General features: G+C 42.9%; 1 pseudogene; it reads left to right on the forward strand.

The window, feature by feature from the left end:
- Positions 1-5804: 5804 nt before the first annotated feature.
- LOC133091996 (ATP synthase subunit beta, mitochondrial-like) lies at positions 5805-7197 on the forward strand (annotated as a pseudogene).
- Positions 7198-7905: the final 708 nt, after the last annotated feature.

Raw genomic sequence — 7905 nt, forward strand, 5'->3', positions numbered from 1 at the left:
GTGCTGTGGCCAAGCTTGGTAGATACTATCTCATTTACTTCTCCTAACAGCTCTCAGGTACACTCTGTTATTTCACATTTCATTTTACAAATGAAACTAACGAAGCTTAGAAGGACAAATGACTTAAGGAGAAAGGAAGTTGGAACTTGAACTGAGACCATCTGACCCTATTTCTCCATAGCGCACTCACTCTTAAAATACTTCACTTGGCTTCACATAAGAAGTAAATAGAAAGAAAATTCTCACCTCACCCCCATTTTTAAAAGAAACTGAGGCAGGTCTGGATTTATAACCAAGTGGCTTTACTAAGAGAATCATGTGCCGCTATTACACGAACATGCACTTAATGATTGCAAACCAAAGGTCTAGCTGATAAAAGTGTATCACCCAGGTGAAAGTAAATCCAGATTTTTGTGTCTTGGTAAAGTTGTAGGACACATACAACTCTTTTCTCCCTCACCTCACCCCTTCCTCCCGGTTTCAATCACCGTAACAATAATATTGACAGATACACATTCTCATAGTTTGTTTTAGACAAGTTCAGAAATCAGCAATAAAGAATAGAAGTGTCTAGGATATGCCTAAAACCGTAAAGCTAAGGAATACAAGAATGTAAGCTGTATTCTACAATGAAAAATATTTTTGATAGCCTTGCTTACTTCACAAATCAAAGTGCCTTAATTCCTGGGTTCTGCTGTAACAACTGGTATGAAACTTTAGCTGGAGTTTCTATTTTAGTTAAATAGGACTATACAAACAAAAACAATTGGAGGAGTTCAAAGAAGAATAATTGCAAAAAAAAAAAAATACGACAAAGAACAATTCAGTCATAAGGTAATTGTAACGCAATTTGAAATCCATATTTGCAAGGAGAACTAACCTTCACACCTTCTCTCCTTTCTCTTTCCAATGTTGACCCACACTGATTTAAGTCATGGGCCTAAATGACTTAAAACTACCCTCCAAGTATTTCTCTGATTCAGACCTCACTCTCCTTTAATCAATCCTGAGCATCAGGTACTAACTCATCTCCTGGTTCCTAACCTCTTGCCTGCCAAGTCATCCTTCCAGCTGTCTACAGAATTATTTTCGCCAGATACAGAAGTGATCCTATCACTCCCTAGGCTCAACGTCTCCAGTGCTTCCTCCATTTTATAAATCCTGGCTGCCAAATGTCACCTCTGTAGGTCTCTGGCCGATCTCTCCAGACTCTTCTCCCAACAGAGTCTTTCTCACAACCCTCCAACACCTACACTTCCCCATCTTTATGAACTCCATTTTCTTTTTTTTCTTTCTTTGTATTATTATTTTTTTTTAGAGTTATGTTTTATTTGACAGAAATTTTTAGGATTTCAAGCCCACGAGGTGGCCTCTCAAGTAACCCTGAGAGAGCTGCTCTGAGGAGGCGAGGTGGGAAGCTAGGATATATAGGAGTTTTGCAACAAAGGGCAGGTAGTAGGAACAAAAGATTACTGTTAATTAAAGAAAACTAGAAATCTCAAGCTAAGGAATTTAGCACTTTTCTATGTATGGGATGATGCAATCATTCACTGAAATCATTCCTTTGTTAGGCACCTCAAGCTATCTGGGGGCCAGTATTCTGTAGTATTTTCACATCCTGAGTTTCCTCAGGGCTTACTGTAGGGAGTGGCTGCAGTCTGATGGCTGCTAGATGGCAGGTAGTCTTTTCCTTCCTGGGTTCACTCAGGGCTCACCAGCTCACCATCAGCAGTGGCTGGGCTGTGGCTGCAATCACTGAACTCCATTTTCAAGTGTACAAAACTTACCAGGAGAAAGGAGAGAAGGAAAGGAAGAAGTCCAACACTTAACAGAGCATCTCTCGTGCACTGGAGTCCTCATTGGCCCTCAGGGTACCATCCCAGACCATGGGCCTTGAGGCTGCATGGTTGAAACCAGCATGGAGACTGCAGATGAGGAGCCGCTCAGTCTGGTGACCACCAGTGATATTGGAAGACCTGACAAGGTAGGAAGGAGAAGCAGTGTGACTTGCAGACAGCAAGATTAGAGCTCACAGCAGGAACTGGTGAGCTCAGAGCAGCGTGGAACACACTGTGCTTTCCCTTCCTGGCATCCCTGACTCCTTACCCCAGCCAGGAGTGAGAAGCACTGCCCTCCTTCTACTTGCTCCCCACTGCTATTTTTAAACCATCATACAAAATCTTCACTTCGTTGAGCTTTCACACATCTTCCTATTCCATCCTCTGTGCCTTTCTCCTGACAGTCACAACAGATCTCCCCTTGAGAACTTTGAGGTCCAAATCCAGCTCTCAGTCTTTTGTCTCCATCTGATTGTCACCAGGAGTGACCTTAACATCCACGTTGACCATCTATCTGACCTACTCTGCTCAAAATTCTCTAATCTTCATGACTCTAACAATCTTTTGTCACTCATTGACCACCCACTCCGTGGCCACCCCCAAGACTTTGTCATTGTCCAGAACTGCTTCCGCTTCACCTCTGACATGTTTAACTCCAATGTACCAATGCTTGACCACACTCTCTTGACCTCATGGCTCTTATTATATCTTCCCGTTTCTCGGTCCTTCCCTTTCATTCAATTCTGAGGCAGGAGATAGATGGGTCCCTGGCTGAGCAGCTAGAGTTTGTCCCCTGTGGACAGATAACTCCAAGATGAAGAGGAGGAGGAGCTGAGCCCTACCCAGATAAGAGACCACACATTTCTCATTCTCGAGGTCAAGGAGACTTTCTGACTATACATGTGCAGAAAGGCTCCTTGGAAATCAAAAGGGAGTGATGTCAACCTACCCATAGGCCTCTTCACTAGAATCCATCTTGGCTAAGAGATGCACATGCACACATGGGAGGACCCTGAGATAAACCAAATACAGACTCAGAATCAGGTAAAGCAAGATGATTGGCCAAAGGATTGCCGGAAGAAATGTTACATATAAGAAATGCTACATATAAGTGATTCAAACTACCACAAGGGCGCGACTTTCTCTCTGAGCCCGCCCGTGTGTGTATCCACACGTACTATTTTTCCTCCTAATAAACACTTTGTTTCACTACTTTCTGTCTTTGTGGGAATTCATTTCTGCAAAGCCCTTTGGGCCAGGGCCTTGTCACTGGCCATTGGTCTAGTGGTTAGGATTTAGCACTCTCACTGCCACAGCCGGACCTCAATCTCTGGCTGGGAACCGAAATCCTGCTTCAAGCTGCTGCAGGCCAAGGCCACCCAAGATGAATTCCTTTACATATTCATGGACACATACTTTCCTATCCATCCCAGATCCCATGGACCCTCATTTTAACCACTTGCATTTCAATCAATTCACTCCTCTTTTTAAGAAGGTGTTTATGCCTCCAACTTTATAGAGGAAAAAAACGAGGCTGTCGGACATATACGCCCTCAGTTCTTAACCCTTACCTAAAAATCTATGTCTGCATAACCAAGATTTTCTTTTTCCCAGGCCAAATGGAGGAGTGTCCCTACTCTCAAACTAGGCTATTTTCTCCACTTAAGTTCTTGATCTCACCCCTTATGTCCTTGCTCCATTGGTTATTCTTTCTTTCTCCTTTTTTTTCAGTCTTTCCCTTTCAACTGATTTCTTCCTCACAGACTATCAGTAAATTCAAGTGCCTCACATTTAAAAATTCCCTTCTGAAAAATAAATAAAAATTCCCTTCTGCTTCCCCCTGACTATCTCCTTTCATTCCCACGTAGCTTCCCAGAAGGAATGGTCTAGACTCTCAACTTTCATTTATGGGCATCTTATTCAAATGAGATTATGATCCAGTAGGTCTAGGATGGGGACTGAGAGTTTGAACTTCTGATAAGCTCCTGGGTGAGGCCAGTACAAAGGGTCTCTAGACAATCCACTTCTTCAACTCACATGTACTCTTCAATCCACTGTAATCTGGCTTCTGCCCCACCACTTCCACATGCTGGCATGGTCACCAATCACTTCTTATTTGTCAAATCAAATGAGTACGTGTCAAAATTTATGACCTCTTAGAGGGAAATCCGGTTTACTATTCCTTTTGTGGAGCTACTACCTTGACTCCATGATGCCACTCTATCTTGATACTTTTTCTCCTTCTCTGATCATCCATTCTTAGGCTGCACAACTGGCTTCTTTTCTGTCTTAGTCTGATTGGGCTGCCATACAAAATTCCATAGGCTGGGTGGCTTTAACAACAGAAATTTTTTTCTCACAGTTCTGGAGGCTAGAAGCCCCAGATCAAGGTCCAACAGGGTCCATTTCTGGTCAGAGCTCTCTTCCTCACTTGCAGATAGCAGACTTCTTGCTGTGTCCTCACATGGCCTTCTCTCAGTATTTATGCGTGGAAAGATCTCTCTCTCTCTTCCTCTTCTTATATGGCCACCAATCCCTTTGGATTAGGACCATAGCCTTATGACTTCATTAACCTTAATTATCTCCTAAAAAGCCCTATTTCCCAAAACAGTCATATTGAGGGTTAGCATTTCAACATATGAATTTTATTTTATGAACAATTCAGTCCATAGCATCTTCCTTCGTTCTATCTTCAAAAGTTCACATCCTGCAGAGTTCTGTCCTATGCCTTCTTCTTTCATTCCTTATGCCTGGATAGTTCCATTTACACTCTTGGCTTCAGCTACTTATACATAAGTGAGAGTTAAATCTTTATTGCAAGCCCAGTTGTGTGTATCCAGACACCTTCTGGATGTTTCCACTTGAGTGACCCTCAGAAATCTCAGACTCAATATTACCTGCTCCTCCTCTTGTTTCCTCATCTTCATAATCCATAAGTCACACCAGACAGAAGCTGGAGCATCCTCTCAGCAGTGCCATGGCTCCTGCCCACTCCCACTTCCTCTGCACTCAAGTCGTTCAAGCTCCTTTATACCAGTCTGCTTTTAGACCTCAGGACCTTCCAAGCAGGAAAACAGAATGAGAAAGGATTCAAACTACCTGGATTTGAATTGCAATTCCATCCCACCCTCACTAATGGTGCGACCTAAGGCAATATACTCCCTGTGCCTCAGCTTCCCCATCTGTAAAATGAGGGTTATTATAATAATACTACCTACATCATTGTTATGTTGTTGTTACGAGGTGTTAATGAAATAATCCATATAAAGCTCTTAGGTGGGTACGTAATGAAAATTCTATTAATTTTAGTTACTTTTGTAGTCATTTGCTCATTCTTTCCACTTTCCCTGGATTATCTTTCTTTTCCCTTGTCTCCCTATCAAATACCTATTCATTTTTCAAATTTCAGCCCAAAGGAAATGCTCTTAAACAGATGTATGTTGATACAAATTGCACAACTTGATAAAGTTCCTTTATAAACTTTGAATTGTACACTTGAAAGGGCTAAATTATATGATCGTAAAAAAATGCATCAAATAAGTTTTATGTATATATATTTTTTTCTAGAGACTCGGGATTTACAGATGAGTAAAACCAGCAAATTGATATAACCAATTATTTATACCAAGAAATAATATTTACACACCAGAATAAAGAAATCAGATTTATATAATGCAACAGCATAAAAACACTGTTCTACAACTAACAACTTAAGATGATTGATCAAGATCTAAGCCCTTAACACATCAGTGAGGGTCGTGAATTTGCCCAGCATCTCAGCTCCGCTTAGAGATGTGAGGGACTTAGGGATGGCATTCTGCTCCAGACGATAGCATCACATTTTGTGTTGAATCTAAAAGACTCTTTTCTGAGACAAGGAACCCAGCAGGGATTTTTCTCACTTGATTGGGAGGTGAGGTGTTAAAATCAAATGCTCTTCTTTCCACCCCCACCCCGGACTCCGCTATGTTGGGTCTTGTGGGTCGTGTGGCCGCTGCCCCAGCCTCTGGGGCCTTTCAGGGACTCAGCCCTTCAGCGCCGCTACCGCAAGCCTATCTCTTACTGTGAGCCCTCCAGCCTGCCAGAGACAATGCCGCTTAAATATATCCCTCGCCAAAGGCAGGCGCCGCCACTGGGCACATTGTAGCGGTCATCGATGCAGCGGTGGATGTCCAATTTGATGAGGGACTGCCACCCATCCTAAATGCCCTGGAAGTGCAAGGCAGGGAGACCAGGCTGGTTTTGGAGGTGGCCCAGCATTTGGGTGAGAGCACAGTAAGGACCATTGCCATGGGTGATACAGAAGGCTTGGTTAGAGGCCAGAAAGTCCTGGATTCTGGTGCACCAGTCAAAATTCCTGTTGGCCCTGAGACCTTGGGCAGAACCACGAATGTCATTGGAGAATATATTGATGAGAGAGGTCCCATCAAATCCAAACAATTTGCCGCTATTCATGCTGAGGCTCCTGGATTCATGGAGATGAGTGCTGAGCAGCAAATTCTGGTTACTGGTATCAAGGTTGTAGATCTGCTGGTTTCCTAGGCCAAGGGTGGCAAAACTAGGCTCTTTGGTGGTACTGGAGTTGGCAAGACAGTACTGATCATGGAGTTAATCAACAGCGATGCCAAAGCCCACGGTGGTTACTCTGTGTGTGCTGGTGTTGGTGAGAGGACCTGTGAGGGCAATGACTTATATACCATGAAATGATTGAGTCTGGTGTTATCAACTTAAAAGATGTTACCTCCAAGGTAGTGCTGGTGTACAGTCAAATGAATGAACTGCCTGGTGTTCAGGCCTGGGTAGTTCTGACTGGATTAACTGTAGCTGAATACTTCAGAGACCAAGAAAAGGTCAAGATGCATTGCTGTTGATCAATAACATCTTTCACTTCACCCAGGCTGGCTCAGAAGTGGCTGCTTTATTGGGCAGAATACCTTCTGCTGTGGGTTATCAGCCTTCCCAGGCCACTGACATGGGTACCATGCAGGAAAGAATCACCACCACCAAAAAGGGATCTATCATATCTGTGCAGACTATCTACATGCCTGCTGATGACTTGACTGACCCTGCCCTTGCCACTACCTTTGCCCATTTGGATGCTACCACTGTGCTGTCCTATGCTGTTACTGAGCTGGGCATCTATCCAGCTGTGGTTCCGCTGGACTCCACCTCTCCCATCATGGATCCCAACATTGTTGGCAATGACCATTATGATGTTGCCTGTGGGGTGCAAAAGATCCTACAGGAATACAAATCCCTCCAGGACATCATTGGCATCCTGGGTACGGATGAACTTTCTGAAGAAGACAAGTTAATTGTGTTCTGTGCATGGAAAATACAGTGTTCTTATCTCAGCTAGTCCAGGTGGCTATAAAATTAAGCTCAAGCATCAGCTCCAACATGAACTCATTTTTTTAATTCTTATCTAGGCCCCATGAATTAATGGTCCCTCTTTCCTCCACTATATCCAGTACCTACTTCTGTCACAGTTTCTATATAATTTGTTTACGTGTCTGCCTCCCTTTATTAAATGATGATATTCTTAAGAATAGAAACTATATCTTATGTCTTTGTATCTCTAGCTCCTAGCCCAGCAACATGAACGGGTGAATGAATGAATGAATGGCAAGTTCTACTTGAATAATGGTCTGTGCAAGGCTCATGCATTTCATTTGATTGATATTAGTCTCTTTAAGAGTTCTCCATCCTTCCCCACCATGCTGTTTATTTGTTGAAGAAATCGGATTATTTCCTCTGTAGAATTCCTACATTCTGAGTTTGGCTGATTATATCCTCTTAATGTTGTTTACCCTGTTCTCTTTCCCTTATATTTCCTATAAACTCATGGTTAGATCTAGATTGTATAAAAAAAATATGAAGAGTCTGAGATTTTATCCTACTTGTAAGCTAACAGGTCACTCTGCTTCAGTTCCATGAGTGCTGGGAGAAGGCACAAGACTCCTGGGATAGAGACGAAGGACAGTTATTACTCACAACAATAACAGTAGCCAGATTATCAGCATTTGTGCTGGTTTCTGAGCCCCAATTCCCACAGAGTGACACAAGG

This window comes from Eubalaena glacialis, chromosome 1, assembly GCF_028564815.1.
Source record: "Eubalaena glacialis isolate mEubGla1 chromosome 1, mEubGla1.1.hap2.+ XY, whole genome shotgun sequence".
In the NCBI taxonomy this organism is placed as follows: domain Eukaryota; kingdom Metazoa; phylum Chordata; class Mammalia; order Artiodactyla; family Balaenidae; genus Eubalaena; species Eubalaena glacialis.